The sequence below is a fragment of the Rattus norvegicus genome, chromosome 18, assembly GCF_036323735.1.
Source record: "Rattus norvegicus strain BN/NHsdMcwi chromosome 18, GRCr8, whole genome shotgun sequence".
Classification (NCBI taxonomy): Eukaryota; Metazoa; Chordata; class Mammalia; order Rodentia; family Muridae; genus Rattus; species Rattus norvegicus.
The window spans coordinates 19,031,397-19,056,786 of NC_086036.1; the positions used below are offsets into that span (position 1 = coordinate 19,031,397).

At 38.3% G+C, this 25,390-nt stretch overlaps 1 long non-coding RNA gene across 8 annotated transcripts in view; it reads right to left on the reverse strand.

The window, feature by feature from the left end:
- Positions 1-25,390, reverse strand: part of LOC102547510 (uncharacterized) — a 212,828-nt gene that overhangs the window by 170,362 nt on the left and 17,076 nt on the right. For 7 of the 8 annotated variants that reach the window (XR_005496107.2, XR_005496106.2, XR_010059786.1 and 4 more), the window contains exons 2-3: positions 1,694-1,807; positions 332-429 (exon numbers count right to left, since the gene is read on the reverse strand). The exons of the other annotated variant lie outside the window; for it this stretch is intronic. This is a non-coding gene — a long non-coding RNA (uncharacterized LOC102547510). The remainder of the gene's footprint in view (positions 1-331; positions 430-1,693; positions 1,808-25,390) is intronic. 8 annotated transcript variants of the gene reach the window in all.

Consider the following 25,390-nt stretch of genomic DNA (forward strand, 5'->3'; position numbering starts at 1 on the left):
TGAATTTTGAAATTTGTTCTTTTTATACATGTGCGCTATAAGGGAGCTTGTAAAAAAAAACACTGGATGAAGAACAATAAAATCTAAATTAGATGGATATTGCCTCTGCATTTCATGTCATCTTGGACTGTTCTTTGTGTTATTATTAAGATACATGCTAGTCTGTATACCAGCTTTCCTTCAGGGCACTTCTGGAGAAAGAATCTTTCTTTAAAAGAAGTGTATGTACAAAATGTTTATGTTTTAGTAACCAGTCATTGATGTCCCAACTTGAGACTCAGTCCATTTGAGAGGCCCAAACTTTGACACTATTAATAATACTGTGGTCTACCTGAAAACAGGAATCTAGCATGACTCTTTCCGAAGAAGCTTCCTCCAAAAGCAGATGGAGGCAGATGCAGAGATCCACAGTCCAACATCAAGTGAAGTCTGGGCAGTCATGTGGAAGAATTAGGGAAAGAAATTAGCAACTTGGAGGGATCAAGGATATCACAGGAAGACCTACAGAGGCATCTAATCTTTGACCATGTGTGGCTTACAGAGCCAGGAGTACCAACCAGGGAACATGCAGGAGCTGGAACTCAATTCCCTACACATTTGTAGTAAATGTGCAGGTTAATGTTCCTATGGTTCCCCTCACTACTGGAACAGGGACTGTCTCAGGCTCTGTTGCCTGTCATTGGCTTCCCTTCCCCTCTACTAGGACTGCCTTGTGGGTGCCTAATCCTGCTGAAACTAGGTGACTCAGGGTTGGGTGATACCCAATAGGGGTTCCCTTTCTCTTAAGAGAAAGGATGGGGTAATGTGGGAAGGTATTTGTAAAGGCGAAACTTGGAAGAGAGAAGGGAGTATGTGATCTTAACGTAAAATGAATTTTAAAAAAATCCAAAATGTAGATGTTTTAGTAACACAATTTTCAACATAATTCACAGCTGTGGCCTCCACATGCCTGTAGTTAACTGTGTAGAAAGAACATGATCATTGGGATTTTCTAGATGGTAATTTCAGTTACTCCCTCAGTAGTAGAGTATTATAACTGGTTACATAAAACTATGGTTACTAACATTATAGTGGTCATTATAAGATCTATGGAGGTAACTAGAAGAGTCAAATCATGATAGGGTTAGAATTCTTGAAACCAACCTCTCTCAAGTATAAAAGGACAGACACAATCTGTTTCATAGAGGAGGCAGGAATTAGAAATGCAGAGGAAATTTTTATTTGTGTCTCTTTTAATATTTTTCTCCTCTCTGAAAACACAAAGTATTATTCTAACATCTGAATTAAAAAAGAATGAGGTGGAGTGAGGAGTTTGTTAAACTTCTTACAAAACAGAATGTATGTATTAATCTTTTGTATACTTCACAAAAACAAATGGAAAATATTGGCTGCCAATCACTTAACAAAGAGGCAGATCCTCCTCAGAGAAGTCATTTCTACTGTGGCAACACGCAATAGTGTTCCACAAGGGACTGTTTAATTTTAAGCATCTCAGTTATGAGTTATGAAGGAATCAAGATGGCAGATTAGAAATGGTGAGCAGACACATTTGGTCACTACTATCTATGACTTCATATTAAAGGTAACAAAATTCCTATAGCACTTATCAAGTCTATCCTAACCACTTAACCTCATGCCCACAGTCCATTTTCAAGCTGCAAACATGGATGATCACTTAAAAGTTTCTTCTCACCTGCCTTTTGCTTTGTCTTTTAATGCATCATGATTTTTTTCTTTAATGATATCTTCACTTAGTTGAACATTATCCTATGTAAGTAGGTCTCAGTCACAGATTACTACAGGAATTCTGCAAAATAATAACAGGTGATTTAAACTTCCTGAGGGTTGATTTATAATAGTACATGTCCAACCTTGACTCCTTTAGACTAGTTTTTAAAATATCAGAGCAGAGAAAGATAGATAAACATGCACGCACATACACAGGCATATGCACACACAGAGAGCGAAAGAGAGAGAAAGAGAAAGAGAGAGAGAGAGAGAGAGAGAGAGAGAGAGAGAGAGAGAGGAGAGAGAGAGATTTTATGGGATATTACTAACTTGAATTGCTGGAATTAAATTTAATTACATCGAATGGAGAAAGTAAAAAATTATTGAAAGGGGGGGGAGAACCACTATTGCCTCGTTCACTTTGTGCAAGGCATTTGCTGTCACCAGTGGGATAACTGTTCTCCAGCATTTCAGATCCCTTGCAACACCAGGCATTCTTTATAAGATAGTTAATGCACCACCAGTCAGTGGTAGAAATAGTTTCTGTGTTGCAGACTAAGTGTGTTTTCATTCAGCTCATTTGCACTTCAAAGATAAAGTCGATAATTCCTACACAAGTAGGTGTAATTTCGGTTATTTCCCTTTTGTAGCATATGAACACAAGCTGGGAAAATCTCTAAATTCATTTGAACAGGGCATTACCGGCTGGAACCTGCAAAACAAAGACTGTTAGTTATTGGGAAGTATTATTGCTATGAATAAATCCTTAGGGAATGGCGTCTGCAGATAAACACCATTTATTCTCTTTTCATGATCAATAATTTTATTACATAAAACATAAGGGTGATCTCTGTTTTACAACAGATCTTGAAATCTTATCTTCAGTAGAAAAGTTGAGAAGTGAATCAACAAACCCATCCAGTGGCGTTTCTGGATAAAAGGGGATAAACAGGAGGGAGGAAAATGGGATGGGCAGCAGTTATTTACAAAATTATGCTGAATACCAACAATTAAAAATACCCTTCCCATTGATGCTACAATGTACTATAATATTCCGTAGTTCCTATGTAATGCAGTTTACCATTTTTTTTGCTGTTTCGTTTAATATGATATTCTACTTAAATGTCCCAAGCACGTGTTTTGTGAAATGAAACAATAGAAACAGAACAGTATGAACTGAAAGCAGTTATGACATGCACAAAAATTCTATAAACTTAAATCAGATAAAACTACTTTGCATTGAAAGAGGAAGACACAAAGTTCCACTGCTCCGTAAGGAATTGTTGCTATTTTGTCACTGCTGGGACTGAGAGACAATGCTAGCTTCCTTTAAGAGTATGAATGATGGTATTTCAAGCAGACTCTACTGGGTGTCCACACACGAGAATACATAAGTAGCACTAATGAGAACGCAAAGTTGAATGGCCCATCCAACAGCTCCCTGCTCCCAAATCCCATGGAGGAAAGAGTTGAACACCCGGAAGTGAGGACCATCCTGTGACCTCAGGACAGACTGCTACTTTTGCCCACCTTTGCCCACATCGCTGGCCTTAGAAGAAACTGCATAGTCTCTGGACACAGGAATATAGGAGCAGTGAACAGCAGGTACCTGCAGTTCTGGTCTGCACCCAGCACTGAACTGAACCAATCAAATGTCTCCCTGCACCCAAATCCCATGGAGGAGAGAGCTGGATCCTCAGAAATGCAGACTCTCCTGAGAAATCAAAGGAGACTACACTTTGCCTACATTCCCAACCCAAGAGAGAATCTAGTGCCGTGCCATCTGTGTGCCCTGGGCGCAGGGACCTAGGAGTAATCAGGGGCAGGACCTTTCTGATTCCTGCCTGGACTGAGAGCTGATATACAGACACCAGAGCTCCTACACACCTGATAACACAGCACTCTGTTCCCAGAAATGACTGAAAGAAAACAGGAAAACAGGTCTACAGGAGTGCTGCCACAGAGGCCTACAGGAGAGTCAAGCCACTGTTAGAAACAGCAAAACAAGCTAACACAAGAGACAACCTGATGACGACCGGTAAGTGCAAGGACCTAAGCAACAGAAACCAAGACTATGTGGCCTCATCGGAGCCCAACTCTCCCACCAAGCAAATATTGGATATCCAAACACACTGGAAAAGCAAGATTTAGATTTAAAATCACATTTTATGATAATGATGGAGCACGTTAAAAAGGACATAAATAACTCCCTTAAAGAAATACAGGAAAACACAAGCAAACAAGTGAAGCCCTTAGAGAGGAAACAAACAAACAAAATCCCTTAAAAAAATATAGGAAAACACAACCAAACAGGTGCAAGAATTAAACAAAACTATCCAGGATTTTAAAATGGAAATAGAAACAACAAAGAAAGCACAAAGGGAGACAATCCTGGAGTTAGAAACCTAAGGAATAGATCAGGAGTCTTAGATACATGCATCACGAACAGGATACAAAAGATAAAAGAGAGAAAGTCTGGGGAGAAGAAAACATAGAAAACATCAACACAACCTTTAAAGATAATGTAAAACATAAAAAGCTCCTAGTCCAAAACATCCAGGAAATCCAGCACACAATGAGAAGATCAAACCTAAGGATAATAGGTATAGAAGAGAGTGAAGACTCTAGGCTCAAAGGACCAGTAAATGTCTTCAACAAAATCATAGAAGAAAACTTCCCTAACCTAAAGAAAGAGATGATCATAAACACACAAGAAGCCTACAGAACCCGAAATAGATTGGACCAGAAAAGAAACTCCTCCCATCACATTATAGTCAAAACACCAAATGCACAAAACAAAGAAAGAATATTAAAAGCAGTAAGGGAAAAAGGTCAAGTAACATATAAAGGCAGATCTATCAGAATTACACCAGGCTTCTCACCAGAGACTATGAAAGCCAGAAGATCCTAGACAGATGTCATACAGACCCTAAGAGAGCACAAATGCAAGCCTAGACTAATATATCCAGCAAAACTCTCAATAACCATAGATGTCGAGAAAGCAAGATATTCCATGATTCCAAATTTACACAATATCTTTCTAAAAATCCAGCCCTACAAAGAATAGTAGATGGAAAACTCCAATGCAAGGAGGGAAGCTACCCCATAGAAAAAGCAAGAAGTAACTTCGTTGCAATGAAAACAAAAGAAGAGAGAAACACAAATGTAATTCTACCTCTAAATATGAAAAAAAACAGGAAGCAACAATCACTATTCCTTCACATATATTAATATCAATGGACAGAACTCCCTAATAAAAAGACATAGACTATCAGATTGGATATGTAAAAAGGATGCTGCATTTTGCTGAATACAGGAAACACATCTCAGAGAAAAAGACAAATATTGCCTCAGAGTAAAAGGCTGGAAAACCACTTTCCAAGCAAACGGTCCAAACACACAAGCTGGAGTAGTCATCCTAATATTGAGTAAAACCGACTTTCAACCAAAAGTCTTAAAAAAGATAAGAAAGGACACTTCATATTCATCAAGGGAAAAATCCACAAAGATGAACTCTCTTAATAAATAGTCTTAAATATAAATAATAAAATATAAATAATAAAAAGTCTTAAATATCTGTGCTCCAAATGCAAGGGAACGGACATTCATAAAAGAAACCTTACTAAAGCTCAAACCACACATGGCACCTCACACGATAATAGTAGATTTCAACACCCCACTCTCATCAATGTACATATCATGGAAAAATAAATTAAACAGAGACATAGAGAAACTAACAGACTTTATGAACCAAATGGACTTAACAGGTATTTATAGAACATTTCATCCTAAAACAAAAGGTTATACCGTCTTCTTGGCACTTGATGGTACCTCGTCACATATAATCTGTCACAAAACAAGCTTCAACAGATACAGAATGATAGAAATAATCCCATGCATCCTAGCAGATCACTACATAGTAAGGCTGATCTACAATAGTAACAATAGCAAAAGAACACCCACATATACATGGAAGTTGAACGTTCTACTCAATGACAACTTGGTTAAGGAAGAAATAAAGAAAGAAATTAAAGACTTCTCAGAATTAAATGAAAATGGAGATACAACATGCCCAAACTTGTAGGATCCAATGAATGCAGTGCTATGTGGAAAACTTAGAGCTCTGAGTGCCTGCAAAAATAAATAGGAGAGCAGCAGCTTGACAGCACACCTAAAAGCTCTAGAACAAAAAGAAACAAATACAGCCAACAGGAGTAGAAGGCAGGAAATAATCAAACTCAGGGCTGAAATCAACCAAGTAGAAACAAAAAGAACTATACAGATAATCAATAAAACCAGGAGCTGTTCTTTGAGAAAATCAACAAGATTTTCTATATAAATACCTGGTACCAAATTTAAATCAGGAACAGATAAACCATCTAAACAACCCCATAAGTCCTAAAGAAATAGAAGCAGTTATTAAAAGTCTCCCAACCAAAAAGATCCCAGTACAAGATGGATTTAGTGCAGAATTCTATCAGATCATCATAGAAGATCTCATACCAATACTGTCCAAACTATTCCACAAAAGAGAAACAGACAGAGCACTACCAAATTCCTTGTATGAAACCATAATTACTCTTATACCAAAACCACACTAAGACCCAACAAAGAAATAGAACTTCAGACCAATTTCCCTTATGAATATTGGTGCAAAAATACTCAATAAAATTCTTGCAAACCGAATCCAGAAAGCACGTCAAAGCGATCATCCATCATAATCAAGTAGGCTTCATCCCAGGTATGCAAGGATGGTTGAAAATACAAAAATGCACCAACGTAAGCCACGATATAAAAAAACTCAAAGAAAAAAGCCACATGATCATTTCACTAGACTCACTCATTTCACTAGCTGAGAAAACATTTGACAAAATTAAACCACCTTTTATGATAAAAGTCCTCAAAAGATCAGGAATTCAAGGCCCACATTTAAACATAGTAAAAAGCACTATGGGGCAAACCAGTAGCCATGTGCAGCAAACCAGTAGCCATCATCAAACTAAATGGAGAGAAACTTGAAGCAGTCCTACCAAAATCAGGGATTAGACAAGGCTGCCCACTCTCCCTACTTATTGAATGTAGTACTCGAAGTCCAAGCCAGAGCAATCAGACAACTAAAGTACATCAAAGGTATACAAATTGGAAATTAAAAAGTCAAAATATCACTATTTGCAGATGATAGGATAGTATACTTAAGTGACCCCAAAATTTCCACTAGAGAACTACTAAACCTGATAAACACCTTCAGCAAACTGACTGGGTATAAAATTAACTCAAGCAAATGAGTAGCCTTCCTCTACTCAAAGGATAAACAGCCTGAAAAAGAAAATAGTAAAGTGACACCCTTCACAATAGTCCCAAATATTATAAAATGCTTTGGTGTGACTTTAACCAAGCAAGTGAAAGAACTTAAAGTCCCTGAAGAATGAAATTGAAGAAGATCTCACAGAACGGAAACACCTCCCAAGTTTATGGATTGGCAGGATTAATACAGAAAAATAGCAATTTTGCCAAAAGGATCTACAGATTCAATGCAATCCCCATCAAAACTCCAACTCAGTTCTTCACAGAGATAGAAAGAGTAATTAACAAATATAGCAAAAACTATACTTAACAATAAAAGAACTTCTGGGAGGGAATCACTATCCCTGAACTCAAACAGTATTACAGTGCATTAGTGATAAAAACTGTATGACATTGGTACAGAAACAGACAGATAGACCAGTGGAATAGAATTGAAGACCCAGAAAGGAACCCACACACCTATGGTCACTTAATCTTTGACAAAGGAGCTAAAACTATCCAATGGAAAAAAAGATAGCATTTTCAACAAATGGCACTGGTTCAACTGGAGGTCAGCATGTAGAAGAATGCAAATTGATCCATTCTTATCACCATGTACAAAGCTGAAGTCCAAGTGGATTAAGGACCTCCACATCAAACCAGATACACTTAAACTAATAGAAGGAAAAATGGGGAAGATTCTTTAACACAATGGCACTGGGAACAATTTCCTGAACAAAATACCAATGGCTATGCTGTAAGATCCAGAATCGACAAAAGAGGACGTCATAAAACTTCAAAGCTTCTGTAAGGCAAAGGACACTGTGGTTAGGACAAAATGGCAGCCAACAGATTGGGAAAAGATCTTTACCAATCCTACATCAGATAGAGGGGTAATATCCAAAATATACAAAGAACTCAAGAAGTTAGACTCCAGAGAGCCAAATAGCCCTATTAAAAAATAGGGTATAGAGCTAAACAAAGAATATTCATCTGAGGAATATTGAATGGCTGAGAAGTACATAAAGAAATGTTCAACATCCTAAGTCATCAGGGAAATGCAAAGCATAGCAACCCTCATTCCATCTCAGACCAGTCAGAATGTCTAAGATAAAAAAAAACTCAGGCGACAGAAGATGCTAGAGAGGATGTAGAGAAAGAGAAAAACTCCTCCATTGTTGGTAGGATTTCAAACTGGTACAACCACTCTGGAAATCAGTCTGGAGGTTCCTCAGAAAATTGGACATTCCAACACCTGAGGACCCAGCTATACCACTCCTGGGCATATACCCAAAAGATGCTCCAATATATAACAAAGACACATGCTCCACTATGTTCATAGTAGCCTTATTTATAACAGCCAGAAGCTGGAAAGAACCCAGATGCCCTTCGACAGAGGAATGAATTAAAAAATGTGGTACATCTACACAATGGAATATTACTCAGCTATCAAAAACAATGACTTCATGAAATTCATAGGCAAATGGATTGAACTAGAAAATATCTTCCTGAGTGAGGTAATCCAATCACAGAAAAACACACATGGTATGCATTTATTGATAAATGGATGTTATCGCAAAAGCTCGAATTACCCAAGATGCAAACCACAGACCACAGGAAACTCAAGAAGGATGAACAAAATGGGGATACTTCACTCCTTCTTAAAAGGAGGAACAAAAATATCTACAGATGGGAATAGGGAGGCACAGTTCAGAGCAGAGACTGAAGAAACAGCCATTCAGAGCCTGGCCCACATGTGTACAGCCAACAAAACTAGATAAGATTGATGAAGCTTAGAAGTGCATGCTGTCAGGAACCAGATATAAATCTTTCCTGAGAGATAGAATCAGAGCATTTCAAATACAGAGGCAAATGCTACAGCAAATCACTGAACTGAGAATAGGACCCCCATTGGAGGAATTAGAGAAAGGATTGAAAGAGCTGAAGGGGCTTCCAACCCCAGAAGAACAACAATGCCAACAAACTAGATCTTCCAGGGACTAAACCACTACCCAAAGAATATACATGGACTGACTGATGTCTCCAACTGCAAATGTAGCAGATGATAGCCTTGTTGGGGCACCAGTGGAAAGGGAATCCCTTGGTTCTTCCAAGGTTGGACCCAAGTGCAGGGGAATATCTGGGTATTAAGGGGGATGTATGGGGGCACCATTATCGGGAATTGGGGGAATAGGGGGCTTGGGTATAGGAAAACAGGAAAAGGAATAATATTTGAAGTGTAAATAAAGAAATATATCCAAGAAAAAAATAAAAAAATCAACATTGATTGGCTATGAAGCAGGGCAGGTTGTTTAGACGGAGATGGGGAAAGAGGTAAATGTAATCAAAATGCATTTTTGACATATTACATTTTTATAACATTGACTATAACATTTTCAAAGAAATTAACAAAACATCTGTAAGAAGGTTCACAACTGCTCTGATCAGTGGGACTCTTTTTATACATATTTCATGTCAATATGACCATTGACACATTTAGGTAATTCAAGATTCACTGTGTTGAAGGGTTTTCACCAAAACTGTTACAGTGGCTAATGATGTTTGGGTGATTAGGTCACATGTGTGGCCATTAGCTCAAGACACTGGATTAGTGTTGTTGTTTTTTTCTGAATTAAATTTTAGTCATATGAATTATTTTATTTTGAGAATTTCACACATGAGTTTTCTATATACATCATTCCCCCTCCCCCATTGTCTCCTCTAACTCTTTCATGTCTTTCCAACTTCCTCTCAAATTCTTGATCTATTTTTAGACTATTATTATACATACACATTCATAAATATGCATATGTATATAAATACTGCCTGTCGAGTCCACTTTCTATTGGCCATATGCATTTGTGTTTAGAGATAACTTCTTGGGATTGGATAACCTATCAGGGCACTAATTCTGGAGAAGACTGATTTTTTCCTTAGCCATGTTAGATGAAGAGATTAGCTCTTCATCTAGAGATTGGGCCTTGTAAAATTTCTTTCATACAGCAGGTCATTTCCCCTAGTTTTGTCCTATTTCCTGTCTTACTGAAGTGACTACATTGCTGAGATTTCATGGGCTTTATTCTCTGTCATATACAGAAGATTGTGTCTCACACTAGACATCTTCCTGGCCCTCTGGCTCTTCTACTTTCTCTTCTTCTTCTTGTGCCATGTTTCCTGAGCCTTAGGTGTAAGGTTTTATTGTATCAATAAAGCATCTTTTGAATAGGTAGGTATGTGGTATGTTAACAAAAAACAGATAATATAGTAAAATTATGGTCATTTCTCAAATGAATGAAGTTAAAGGACAAACAAGACTGATAAATTTCAAAGTATTCAACAGCCTTTTCAGATTTCTCCAGTAGAGAAAGGTCTTAAATGAGAGTTGATTGCTGGGTGAGAGCTTTTATACTTTACAGAATTATGCTTCACACCTATAACATAGCAACACACTAGTATTCTTTCCTAGAATATATAATTAAGGGATTCTTTCAGATATACGTGACATTTCTAAGGAAGACACTTTATATAGTGAAGCTGCCCTGACTTCTTTTTGCCTCCCTTTAATGTCATTCTTTCATCTTTTCCATTTGTGTCTCTCGCTTTACAACCTTCATATTAGTTTGAACTGAGACCTTTTTATACAAGTGCCTGACCATCCAACGTGTCTTCCTTCATGAAACTCTACCTCCTTCCCACATTTGTTCTTCTAGGATATCACCTCATTATTTTGAAACTAAGTGATTTCTGGTTAGCAGTGTTATATGATTTCATAATAATGTTCTATATGTTTTTACATAATGTCGGTAACCTTGAAACATCAAAATATCTTTTCACAAGTTTATACCTATACCTCTCATAATGCTATTAATACCAGGAGAATACAAATCCATGTAATTTTCTTTGCATGCACACACACTTGTCATATACTAAATTAATATCTGGTAAAATGCCCCGAAACCACAGGGAAATGTGGAACATCAGGGCCATTTATGAGACAAGAAATTTAGGCTGCGACTGATAATCAAATTATGGAAGAAAATGGTGATGTCAGGACTAGACCTCACAAAATATATGTCTACCTCACGTATGCAGAATATTTCTGTTTGTTTATTTGTTCCTTTTAAAAATAGCATTTCTGCTTTTTATTATATATTCTTTACGCCATGTGTGTGTCTGTAAGTTAACACGTGTGTGTGTGTGTGCATGCGTGTGTGTGTGTGTGCGTGTGTGTGTGTGTGTGTGTGTGTGTGTGTGTTGCATACATATATAGTCACACATTAATAAGCATGAAGATGCAGAAGGGCATGTCAGGTTCAGGTATCTTCCTCTACTGTTCTTCACTGAATTTCCTTGAGACAGGATCTCTCTCTGAACTGGAATCTTTCCATAGCCACTAGGATGCCTGGATGGCAAGTTCCTCAAACCACAACACCAAGATTGGTAATAGGTGAATCTCAGGCCTGGCTTGTACATAGATGCTAGAGACTCAATCTTAGGACCTCACACATGACTAGCAAGTATTATTCCTGCTGATCTATCTCCAAAAGCAAATCCTTTCTTTAATTGAGATGTAACAACTTCAAAGGTCTTCTAGTGTGAACAAAATGAATTTAGAATGGTCTCTAGTGAGTCTCATTAAGTGCGTACCAGGCACATCAGTCTGCTTTTGGTGGCCTTTATTTCTGTTCCTGTCATCACATCAAGGCAAGACTGACTTCCTGTGGTCCTTTCTTTTTAATGAAGTCCCATTTCCTTAAGATTTTTACTTGTCCTTCATTTTAAACTGAGGTTTGTGTGATGATATTTATTTCAAATATGCAAGGTTTTCATTGTATCTTAATTCATGGTTCTCATCTAATGAAGAGAAGAGGATGGAATCAGTTAAGAAAAATGTTAAACTAACCATCAAAACAATTCTGCTGATGGTAAGATCGATTTTATCCTAATAGAACTCTCACTGACTGAGTCATTTAAGGAAATCTAGATTCCTGAAAAACAACTTGGATACAACCTTATGCCAGAGGATCGAGGAGCTGCTCCTTGACCTCCAATGTGTGTGACAGTTTCTGAACTCTCATTTTTCCCCTTGTCAACAAATCCTCCTGTCATTTCTTTCATATTTTTGAAGTGTTTGCCAGATCTTCTAATAGAAATCATTTAACAGAGACTAGGGAAGAATATCATTTCATCATTTACTTGGAGAAGAAAAAGAGAAGAAGCGACTGCCACTTCTTTTCTAGGTTTTCAGGCGGAAGGAAAACAGTGGAAAACAGGCAATGACTGCACCTGAATTAGAGAAACTGTGTGCCAGGCAGCTCCACCAGAAGCAGCAAGCCAAGTCTTTCCACTCAGACTTCTTCCCGATTAGCAGGAAAGAAAAATAGTTTGGGAATACATTGACATACCCAAACTTATGAGCCTTAATGAACTAGGAGAACCTAATCATTCCATTATATCTAAAAGAAAAGCTGGGTCCTAATGATTCTTAGACATAACCTATTTGATACAGTACTTCCTTTTAATTACAGAATTCCCGTGAGATAGCACTAGAAGCTCATTATTTCCTTGAACTCTCCATCCCATGATATTTTCATTTGTTAGGAAAGTCACCATCTCACAGAGCTGGGCATCTAACTGGTAGTATGGGATTTCTGCATTGGTCAATTCACCATCAGTGATGGAGCATTGCTAATCATAGTGACACTGAAGAGGAGGAGAGGTAGAGGGAATTCTAGTGTGTGCTCGTCATGTGATAAATATCATGAGTTAAAAGATTCACAGCAGTTTAAGTTCTCATTTATTATCACAGACATCATATTTCACAGGAATTGCTAATGCTCTAGCTATACAGAGAGACTGTGAGGCTCTCTCTCTCTCTCTCATTGTGTGTGTGATTGTGTGTGTGTGTGTTTGTGTGTTTGTGTGTGACCTTTTACAGGGTCACAGCATTCATAGAATCAATAGTAAAGTTACCCAGATCCTGCATATTGGACTCACCCACAACACCCAAATATTTCTAATTTATTTTCATTTTAATTAATTTATTCTGTCATATACTACATTCCAACTTCTGTTTCCTCTCCCTCCCTCTGCCTCCACCTCCTCCAACTTTTCATTTCCTTCCTCCTCATCTCCTCTCCTCCATTTCCCTTCAGAAAAGGGCAGGTCTCCCTCCCAAAGCTATTACCTATAGAAGGTAACAAGTTAGAAACTTCATCTCATCTTAAGGGTGCAAAAGGCAAACCAGTAGGAGGATAAAGGTCCCCAAACCATGCAAAAAAATCAGAAACAGTCCCTGATCCTCTCTTAGAAGCTCCACAAAAACACCAAGTTACACAACTATAATATATATTGAGGGCCTAGGTCAGGGCCATGCAGGCTTCCTTGTCTGTTTAATCTCAGTGAACCCCTATGAGTCCAAGTTTGTTGATTCTGTGAGTTTTCCTGTGTGTTTGATACGTTTGGCTTGGAAATAAACACTGAAGTTCCTCAGATAGTTGGGAATTGATCTACCTCAAGACCCAGCCATACCATTCCTGGGTGTACCCAAAAGACACTCTATTCTACTACAAAGACACTTGCTCAAATAAGTTATAGCAGTTTTATTCATGATAAACTGGAAACAATCTAGATGTCTCACAACTCAAGAATAGACAATGATAATGTGGTTCATTTGCACAATGGAGTATTACTCAGTTGTTAAAAAATGTAGGAAATTTGCATCCAAATGGATGGAACTACCAAAAAAAAAAAACCATCTGGAGCAAGGTAACCCAAACCCAGAAAAACAAACATATTACTCATTTTTAAGTGAGTATTAACTGAAAAGTAAAGGATAACAATTCTATAATACACAGACCTAGAGAAGCTAAGTAACAAAGAGGGTTCAAGGAGAGACACGTGGTTAACCCTGGGAATGGTAATAAAATAGATATTGTATAGATTGGAGACAGGTGGGAATTCAAACAGGCGGGATCAGAAGGTAAGAAGAGAAAGAGAGTACTGGGGGGAGAAAACTGGAATGGGGGGCACGTTGAGATAAGGCAGAAGTCTAGTGCAATGAAAACCCTCTGGAACCTATTAGGGGGATACTGTCTAAGACTCCTATTAATGGTGTACAGAACGTGAACGAGTGATATCCTGTAACCATGAGAGACTTCTATTGGCGGGTTTGTGATACCGCCTCAGGCACAAAATCATTAACCTTCGTCCTAGCAGCATGATGTGCTGAGGTAAAGGGCACACAGAAACTCTGGGAGTAGCTAACCAATGACTGGTCTAGCTTAAGACTTATGCCATGAGAGGGAGTATACCCCTTACACTGTCTGGAGGAGCAGAACCCAGAGGGCATATCATCCAGAAACCTGGGATAGAACCAAACAAACTGGGAAAAAACATCAATGAAGTGATGCATAATGGTACTTTGATATACTCATAGGTAGTGCCTAATCCAGTTGTCATCAGTGAGACTTCATCCAGCAACTGATGGAAACATGGAGAGACCCACTGCCAAATATAGGGTGGAGTTCAAAGTATCCTGATGAACATGTGGAGGATTATAGGTGCTTCTAACTTCTTAACACTTTCAATTTAATATGGTTTGTTCTAGGTATCTCTTTTCTAGGTTTCCATGATAGCCTCCCTAAAAATGTCCAAATTAATAGGATTTTCAGCCAGAAGAGAAAGCTATTAGATATCGTTTTAGAAGTTTCTGGGTTATTTCTGAATACATGACAGCTTAAATTGCAAATGATACTGAAAATGTGACATGGCAAGGAAAGCATCTAGAGGAACTATAAGTCAACTCTTCTTTAAATCAAGATTCAGTGTCTTCAAAAGTCATTGAAACAAAGATGATAAGAGCATCAGAAGGATTTGATGGGAAGCAAACATATTTGAGAGAACCTTATGTGCTTTTCAGTCTGAAAATGTCCTTATTTGCTTGAGACATCACCAACTATTTTCTCTGTCAAACTAATGGAAATAATTTAGTTTAAATGCTTCCCCTAATCTCTTGGAGGGCATGGCCTGACACAGTCCTGTATCCGTCTCCTGAAATTCAAAGAGAAGACATTCATATCTGATCTACCATTTGTTTGAATCTGCCAGACTCAGTTAAGATTCTAAAAGGAAATATTGTTACTAAAAAGAGCTGGAGCTGGAGAAAAGACAAGCAACAACAAAGAGCTGTGAAGGTCTCTGGGTGGCTGAGGAGGCAAAATGTCAGGGGAACAGAGAATCTGAGTGCCCCTTGCATAGATACAGAAGAAATCGAGGGGGAATATACAAGTCTGTGTCAAGAAGTTCTGGGTATTGATACTTCTGTGAGTTGTGGTGCTAATGTGACAACTTTGTTGAACAGGGATGGATCTTTGGAAAACTGAAGGGGTTAATGTGATAGTAAGTTGGTATGATTTCAGTGAACTCATATATATTTTAGGCAAGTCACAATGCCAGTGTGCAAAGAAGTAGACAAACATCTGTTTCTCTATGTAAGGAGGAAATGGCGATAGTAATGAAAATTAGACTCGTATAAATGATGTCACAGACAACAGATTAATACCAATGATACATGCCAAAATGACAACACAAGGAACAACAGGTCTCTTCACATTCAGGCTTTTGCTGTTGCTTTTTGAGAACTTTCTGTGCTCATGGATGTCTAGTCTTCTTGCCATGGCCATAGGGGCATTTTTGAAACTGTCCTGGGGCTATAAAAATAAGCAAAAATATATGTGAGGTCTCTACATTAAAATTCTCTTTGTTCAGTGTTGTTTGTTTAGAGACTTTTTTTTTTGTCAGATCTCACTGGCAGAAAGCTGGTTTCTCAGAAGTGCTGTACCTAGAACACATGTGAGACCATTATTTCTGCTCACATTCCTGGTCCAAGAGGAACCCATAGGGAGCGCTTAAGGACACAGAAACTGAGGAACAGTCTGGGGCAGGATCTTTCCAGTTTCTGCCTGTTCCCTGAGCTGACCCTGCACCACAGCTCTCTGTACCCAGATCCTGCTGGGAGAAGCCGGTCTGCCAGGAGGACTGACAAAACTGAGAACACAAGTAAGACCACCACTTCTGCTCTGAGGGGCCCACCCAGAGCCCTTAGTACTAAGGAACTCAGGAGTAGTCTGAGACAGGGTCCTTAGGATTTCAGTCTGCACCCTGAGCTGACCCTGTGCTACAGCTCTCTGTACCCAAATAATCTGGGGAGAGAGCTGGTCTCCCAGTAATGGTGAGACACAGGCTTACAGGAGAGTCTAGTGACTGTTAGAAAAAACAAGACCAGCTAATACCAAAGATAAGCAAATACAAGACACAAGGGCAAATCCTAAGCAACAGAAACCAAGATTACTTGGCATAAAGAGAACCCAGTTCTCTCACCACAGCAAATACTGGATACCTCAACATACCAGAAAAGGAAGATTTTGATTTAAAATCACAACTGATGAGGATGTTAGAGGACTTTAAGAAAGACATAAATAACTCCCTTAAGAAATACAGGACAACACAGGTAGAAGATGTTAAAGACAAAATACAAAATAAACCAAACGTGATGGAATTGAAAAAAATTAGTCCAGAATCTAAAAATTGAAATAGAAACAATAAAGAAAGCACAAAGAGAAATAACCCTGGAGATAGAAAACTTAGGAAAGTGATCAGGAATCATAAATACAAGCATTTCCAACACAATTCAAGAGAGAGAAGAGAAAATTTCAGGGGCAGAAGATACCGAAGAAAACATTGACACAATCATCAAAGCAAACACAAAATGCAAAAAATTCCTAATCCAAAACATCCAACAAATCCAGGACACAATAAGAAGATCAAAACTAAGGATAATAGGTATAGAAGAGAGTGAAGATTCCCAAATTAAATGGCCAGTAAATATCTTGAACAAAATTATAGAAAAAAACTTCCCCAATATAAAGAAAAAGATTGCCATAAACATATAAGAAACCTACAGAACTCCAAGTAGATTGGACCAGAAAAGAATTTTTAGCGTCACATTATAATCAAAACACCAAATGCAAAAAACAAAGAAAGAATATTAAATGCAGTAAGGGAAAAAGGTCAAATAACATATAAAGGCAGAGTTATCAGAATGACACCAGAATTATCACCAGAGACTTAGAAAGTCAAAGACCCCGGACAGATGTCATACAGACCCTAAGAGAACACAAATGCCAGCCCAGGCTACTATATCCAGCAAAACTCTCAATTAACATAGATCGAGAAACCAAAATATTCCATGAGAAAATCAAATTTACATAATATCTTTCCACAAATCCAGCCCTACCAAGGATAATAGATGGAAAACGCCAACACAAGAAAAGAAACTATACCCTAGAGAAAAGCAACAAAGTAATATATCAACAAACTGTAAAGAAGAGAGCCACACAAACATAATTCCACCTCTAACAACGAAAATAACAGGAAACAACAATCATTGGTCCCTAATATCTCTCCACATCAATAGACTCAATTCCCCAATAAAAAGACATAGACTAACAGACTGGATAGGTAAAGAGGACCCAACATTTTGCTGCCTACAGCAAATAAACCTCAGTGACAAAAACAGACACTACCTCAAAGTAAAAGACTGGAAAACAATTTTCCAAGCAATTGGTCCCAAGAAACAAGCTGGAGTAGCCATTCTAATATCGAATGAAATCGACTTTCAACCTAATGTTATCAAAAAAAAAAAAAAAGATAAGGACACTTCATCTTCAACAAAAGAAAAAATCCATCAAGATGAACTCTCATTTCTGAATATCTATGCTCCAAATGCATGGGTAGCTACATTCATAAAAGAAACCTTAATTAAGCTCACAGCATACATTGTACCTTATACCATAATAGTGGGAGATTTCAACACCCCTCTCAGCAATTTAGAGATCATGGAAACAAAAACTAAACAGAGATACAGAGAAACTAACAGAAATTATGAAACAAATGAATATCTATAGAACATTTATTCTTAAAACAAAAGAATTAACCATCTTCTCAGCATCTCATGGTACCTTCTCCAAACCTGTCCATATAATCTGTCACAAAACAGGACAAAACAGGTAATAGAAGATTGAAATAATTCCATGCATACTATCATATTACCATGGACTAAGACTGGTCCTCAATAACAATAAAAATATCAGAAAGCCAATATACACACGGAAGCTGAAGAATGCTCTACTCAACGACAACTTGGTCAGTGAAGAAATGAAGAAAGAACTTAAAGATGTTTTTGAATTTAATGAAAATGAAAGCACAACATGCTCGCTGATCCCGGCCCACAGCTCCCTGCTCCCAAACCCCGTGGGAGAGAGAACTCATCGCCCAGACCGGTGGGCACTCCTGAGACGGCAGGGCAGGAGAGACCGCCACTACTGCCCACCCTTGCCCAAATCCCTGGGCCAAAAGGAAACTGTATAGGGCCTCTGGGAACAGGAAGATAGGGGCACTCAAGCTGCAGGTGCACTATGGTCCAGACTCCGCCCAGATCTGAAGAGACCAGGTCAAACAGCTGTTTGCACCCAAATCCCATGGGAGGGAGAGCTAGACCTTAAGAGGGGCAGACACACCTGGAAAACCAGAGGAGACTATTCTCTGTCCACATTTCTGAATCTAGAGGAAAACGGCTAATAACATCTGGGCCCCCTGTGCACAGGGAACTGAGAGAAGGTGGGGCAGGCCGTTCTGGTTGCTGCCCTCACGGCGAGGTGAAACCCAAACCCAAGGAGCGACTTCAGGCCTGAGACCAGAGGTAAGGCTATCTTTTCTGCTCCAAGTGACCTGTAAGATAGAATCAGGACACAAACCCACAGGAACAGCTGAAGACCCGTAGACAAAAAAGACTACACGCCTGAAAGCAGAACACTCTGTCCCCATAACTGGCTGAAAGAAAACAGGAAAACAGGTCTAAAGTGTTCCTGACACACAGGCATATAGGATGGTCTAGCTACTGTCAGAAATAGCAGAATAAGGTAACACAGAGACAACCTGATGGCTAGAGGCAAGTGAAGGAACGCAAGCAACAGAAACCAAGACTACATGGCATCATCGGAGCCCAATTCTTCCACCAAAGCAAACATTGAATATCCAAGCACACCAGAAAAGCAAGATCTAGATGTTAAATCACATTTGATCATGTTGATGGAGGACTTCAAGAAAGACATAAAAAACTCCCTTAGAGAAATGCAGGATAACACAAATAAACAAGCAGAAGTCTATAGAGAGGAAACACAAAAATCCCTGAAAGAATTAGAGGAAAACACAATCAAACAGGTGAAGGAATTAAAAATGGAAATAGAAACAATGAAGGAAGCACAAAGGGAGACAACCCTGGATATAGAAAACCAAAGAAAGAGACAAGGAGCATTAGATACAAGCATCACCAGCACAATTTAAGAGACAGAAGAGAGAATCTCAGGAGCAGAAGATTCCATAGAAATCATCGACACAACTGTCAAAGATAATGGAAAATGGAAAAAGCTACTGGCCCAAAACATAATGAAAATCCAGGACTCATTGAGAAGATCAAACCAAAGGATAATAGGTATAGAAGAGAGTGAAGACTCTAGGCTCAAAGGACCAGTAAATGTCTTCAACAAAATCATAGAAGAAAACTTCCCTAACCTAAAGAAAGAGATGCCCATAAACACACAAGAAGCCAACAGAACCCCAAATAGATTGGACCAGAAAAGAAACTCCTCCCATCACATTATAGTCAAAACACCAAATGCACAAAACAAAGAAAGAATATTAGAAGCAGTAAGGGAAAAAAGTCAAGTAACATATAAAGGCAGAACTATGAGAATTACACCAGACTTCTCACTAGAGACTATGAAAGCCAGAAGATCCTGGACAGATGTCATACAGACCCTAAGAGAACACAAATGCCAGCCCAGGTTACTGTATCCTGCAAAACTCTCAATTAACATAGATGGAGAAACCAAGATATTCCATGACAAAACCAAATTTACACAATATCTTTCTACAAATCCAGCCCTACAAAGGATAATACATGGTAAAGCCCAACACAAGAAGGCAAGCTACACCCTAAAAAACATGAAACTAATTGTTTTGCAACAAAACAAAGAGAAGACAAGCACACAAACATAATCTCACATTCAAACATAAATATAACAGGAAGCAACAATCACTATTCCTTAATATCTCTCAACAGTAATGGACTCAATAGCACAATAAAAAGACACAGATAAACAATTTGGATACACATTGAGGACCCAGCATTTTTCTGCCTACAGGAAACACACTTCAGAGACAAAGACAGATACCACCTCAGATTAAAAGCCTGGAAAACAAGTTTCCGAGCAAATGGTCTGAAGAAACAAGCTGCAGTAACCATTCTAATATCGAATAATATCGATTTTCAACCAAAAGTCATCAAAAAAGATAAGGAAGGACACTTCATCTTCATCAAAGGAAAAATCCACCAAGATGAACTCTCAATCCTAAATATCTATGCCCCAAATACAAGGGCACCTGCATACATAAAAGAAACCTTACTAAAGCTCAAAGCATACATTGCACCTCACACAATAATAGTAGGAGATTTCAACACCCCAATCTCATCAATGGACAGATCATGGAAACAGAAATTAAACAGAGACATAGACAGACTAAAAGAAGTCATGAACCAAATGGACTTAACAGACATTTATAGAACATACCATTCTAAAACAAAAGAATATAACTTCTTTTCAGCACCTCATGGTACTTTCTCAAGAATTGACCATATAATCGGTCATAAAAGAGGCCTCAACAGATACAGAAAGATAGAAATGATCCCATGCATCTTATCAGAACAACACGGGCTAAAGCTGGTCTTCAATAAAAATAAGGAAAGAATGCCTACATATGCATGGAAGTTGAACAATGCTCTACTCAATGATAACCTGGTCAAGGAAGAAATAAAGAAAGAAATTAAAGACTTTTTAGAATTTAATGAAAATGATGGTACAACATACCCAAACTTATGGGACACAATGAAAGCTGTGCTAAGAGGAAAACTCATAGCGCTGAGTGCCTGCAGAAAGAAACAGGAGAGAGCATATATCAGCACCTTGACAGCACACCTAAAAGCTCTAGAACAAAAAGAAGCAAATACACCAAGGAGGAGTAGAAGGCAGGAAATAATCAAACTCAGAGCTGAAATCAACCAAATAGAAACAAAAAGGACTACACAAACAATCAACAGAACCGAAAGTTGGTTCTTTGATAAAATCAACAAAATAGATAAACCCTTAGCCAGACTAACCAGAGGACACAGGGGGTGTGTCCAAATTAACAAAATCAGAAATGAAAAGGGAGACCTAACGACAGAATCAGAGGAAATTCAAAAAATCAGATCCTACTACAAAAGCCTATATTCAACAAAACTTGAAAATCTGGAGGAAATGGACATTTTCCTAGACATATAGCAGGTACCGAAGTTAAATCAGGAACAGATAAACCAGATAAACAACCCCATAACTCCTAAGGAAATAGAAGCAGTCATTAAAGGTCTCCCAACCAAAAAGAGCCCAGGTCCAGATGGGTTTAGTGCAGAATTATATCAGACCTTCATAGAAGACCTCATACCAATACTGTCCAAACTATTCCACAAAATTGAAACAGATGGATCACTACCGAATTCCTTCTATGAAGCCACAATTACTCTTATACCAAAACCACACAAAGACCCAACAAGAAAGAGAACTTCAAACCAATTTCCCTTATGAATATCAATGCAAAGATAATAAAATTCTTGCAAACCAAATCCAAGAGCATATCAAAACAATCATCCACCATGATCAAGTAGGCTTCATCCCAGGCATGCAGGGATGGTTTAATATATGGAAAACCATCAACGTGATCCATTATATAAACAAACTGAAAGAACAGAACCACATGATCATTTCATTAGATGGTGAGAAAGCATTTGACAAAAATTCAACACCTCTATATGTTAAAAGCCTTGGAAAGATCCAGAATTGAAAGCTCTTACCTACACATAGTAAAAGCCATGTGGAGCAAATCAGCAGCCATCATCAAACTGAATGGAGAGAAACTTGAAGCAATCCCACTAAACTCAGGGACTAGACAAGGCTGACCACTCTCTCCCTTCCTAGTCTACAAAGTATTCAAAGTCCTAGGTAGAGCAATTAGACAACAAAAAGTGGTCAAATGGTTTCAACTGGAAAGGAAGAAGTCAAAATATCGCTATTTGTAGATGATATGATAGTATATTTAAGTGATCCCAAAAGTTCCACCAGAGAACTCCCAAACCTGTTAAACACCTTCAGCAAAGTAGCTGGGTATTAAATTATCTCAAATAAAGCAGTAGCCTTCCTCTACACAAAAGAGAAACAAGCCGAAAAAAGAAATTAGGGAATTGACACCCTTCATAATAGTCCCAAATGATATAAACTACCTTGATGTGACTTTAACAAAGCAAGTGAAAGATCTGTATGATAAGAACTTCAAGCCTCTGAAGAAAGAAATTGAAGAAGATTTCAGAAGATGGAAAGATCTCACATGCTCCTGGATTGGCAGGATTAATATAGTAAAAATAGCCATTTTACTAAAAGCGATCTACAGATTCAATGCAATCCCCATCAAAATTCCAATCCAATTCTTCAGAGAGTTAGACAGAACAATTTGCAATTTGATCTGGAATAACAAAAAACCCAAGATAGTTAAAACTATCTTCAACAATAAAAGGAGTTCCGGGGGAATCACTATCCCTGAACTCAAGCAGTATTACAGAGCAATAGTGATAAAAACTGCATAGTATTGGTATAGAGACAGGTAGATAGACCAGTGGAATAGAACTGAAGACCTATAAATGAACCAAAACACCTATGGTCACTTGATTTTTGACAAAGGAGCCAAAACTGTCCAAAAAAGATAGCCTTTTCAGCAAATGGTGCTGGTTCAACTGGAGGTCAGCATGAAGAAGAATTCAGATCGATCCATTTATCACCCTGTACAAAGCTTAAGTCCAAGTGGATCAAGGAACTCCACATCAAACCAGATACACTCAAACTAATAGGAGAAAAAGTGAGGAAGAATCTCTAACACATGGGCACTGGAGAAAATTTCCTGAACAAAACACCAATGACTTATGCTATAAGATCAAGAATCGACAAATGGGATCTCATAAAACTATAAAGCTTCTGTTAGGCAAAGGACACTGTTGTTAGGACAAAACGGCAACCAACAGATTGGGGAAATATCATTACCAATCCTACAATTGATAGAGAGCTAATATCCAAAATATACAAAGAACTCATGAAATTAGACTGCAGGGAGACAAATTAAAAAATGGGGTTCAGAGCTAAAAAAAAAATTTCACAGCTGAGGAATGCCGAATGGCTGAGAAGCACTTAAAGAAATGTTTAACGTCTTTAGTCATAAGGGAAATGCAAATCAAAACAACCCTGAGATTCCATTTCACACCAGTCAGAATGGCTAAGAACCAAATCTCCAGCGACAGTAGAGGTTGGCGAGGATGTGGAGAAAGAGGAACACTCCTCCATTGTTGGTGGGTTTGCAGACTGGTACAACCATTCTGGAAATCAGTCTGGAGGTTCCTCAGAAAATTGGACATTGAACTACCTGAGGACCCAACTATTCCTCTCTTGGGAATATACCCAAAAGATGCTCCAACATACAACATGAAGCAAAGAAGTGCAGGCTGACAGGAATGGGATACAGATCTCTCCTGAGAGACACAGCCAGAATATGGCAAATACATAGGTGAATGCCAGCAGCAAACCACTGAAATGAAAATGGGACCCCCGTTGAAGGAATCAGAGAGAGGACTGAAACAGCTTGAAGGGGCTTGAGACCCCATATGAACAACTATGCCAAACAACCAGAGCTTGCAGGGACTAAGCTACTACCCAAAGAATATATATGGACTGACCCTGTGCTCCAACTGCATAGGTAGCAATGAATATCCTAGTAAGGGCACCAGTGGAAGGGGAAGCCCTTGGTCCTGCCAAGACTGAACCCCCAGTGAACAGGATTGTTGGGGGGAGGGCGGTAATGGGGAGAGGATGGGGAGGGGAAGAGCCATATAGAAGGGGAGGGGCAGGTGTTAGGGGGATGTTGGCCCGGAAACCGGGAAAGGTAATAACAATTGAAATGTCAATAAGAAATACACAATTTAATAAAGATGGAGGAAAAAAAGAGGCAATACACAAAGTGCAAAAAAAAAAAGTACAGCATACCCAAACTTATGAGTGAAAGCAATGCTAAGAGGAAAACTCAGAACTCTGAATGCCTCCAAAAACAAACCAGAGAGAGGCCACACTAGTAGCTTGACAGCACACCTAAAACATCTAGACCAAAAAGAATATACCCAAGAGGAGTAGATGGCAGCAAATAATCAAACTCAGAGCTGAAATCAACCAAGTAGAAACAAAAAGACCTATGCAAACAATTAACAAAACTATGAGCTGGTTCTTTGAGAAAGTAAACAAGATCATCCGTATTCAGCCTAAAGAGAGAGCAGAAAGACTGTATCCAAATTAACAAAATCAGAAATAAAAAGGGAGACATAACAATAGAATCTGAGGAAATTCAAAAAGTTATGAGATCCTACTACAAAAGCCTATACTCACCAAAACTGAAAAATCTGTATGAAATACATAATTTTCTAGACAGATACCAGCTACACAAGTTAAATCAGGATCAGCTAAATCATCGAGACAGTCCCACAACCCATAAAGAAATAGAAATAGTCATTAAAAGTCTCCCAGCAGAAAGAGCACAGGTCCAGATGTGTTTATTGGGGAGTTCTATCAGACCTACAAAGAAGACCTCATACAAATACTCTTCAAACTACTCCACAAAATAGAAACAGAAGGAACACTACCCATTTCATTCTTTAAAGCCACAATTATACTTACACTTAAATCACTCAAAGACAGTATAATGAAAAAGAACTTTAGACCTATTCTTCTTATGAATATTGATGCAAAAATTCTCAATATAATTCTTGCAAGCTGATCCTAGAACACATCAAAACAGTCATTTACCATGATCAAGTAGGCTTCATCCCAGGGATGGAGGAATGGTTCAATATATGGGAACCCATCAATGTAATCCACTATGTAAACAAACTCAAAGGGAAAAAAAAAACACATGATCATCTCATTAGATGGTAAAAGAAAGCATTGGACAAAATTCAACACCTCTACATTTTAAAAGTCTTGGAAAGCCCTTTCCTAAACATAGTAAAAGCCATGTGGAGCAAATCAGTAGACATCATCAAACTAAATAGAGAGAAACTTGAAGTCCCACTAAACTCAGGGACTAGACAAGGCTGACCACTCTCTCCCTTCCTAATCTACAAAGGACTCAGATTCTA